Here is a 326-nt window from a genome sequence, read left to right as displayed (position 1 = left end):
ATTTCCCATGGTTCCCTCCCTGTAAACACGTATGAACCACCCTGTGCAGCTACAGTAATGACAGAGTGGTGATGTGGTCTGTTTGCTAGCATGCTGGAACTCAGTTTGATTTCAAAAGAAAAAGTAGTTCTTAAGTAATATTTTAAGATATATCTTCAGTTTTCAGCAGGCACATGTCATACATGTGCTTCAATAACTTAATATTGACTAAACTGATTGGCTTACTTTAAAAAGTGTGATTTATGTGACAAGTGGGTAAAAAATGGAAGTTGAAAAGTAGAATAAATAGTTTTTTGTGGGTTAATATGGTACTTATACCATACCTA

Source organism: Etheostoma spectabile, chromosome 20, assembly GCF_008692095.1.
Source record: "Etheostoma spectabile isolate EspeVRDwgs_2016 chromosome 20, UIUC_Espe_1.0, whole genome shotgun sequence".
Lineage (NCBI taxonomy): Eukaryota > Metazoa > Chordata > Actinopteri > Perciformes > Percidae > Etheostoma > Etheostoma spectabile.
The sequence above is the reverse complement of the archived record's forward strand: the minus strand, read 5'-3'. Positions refer to the sequence as shown.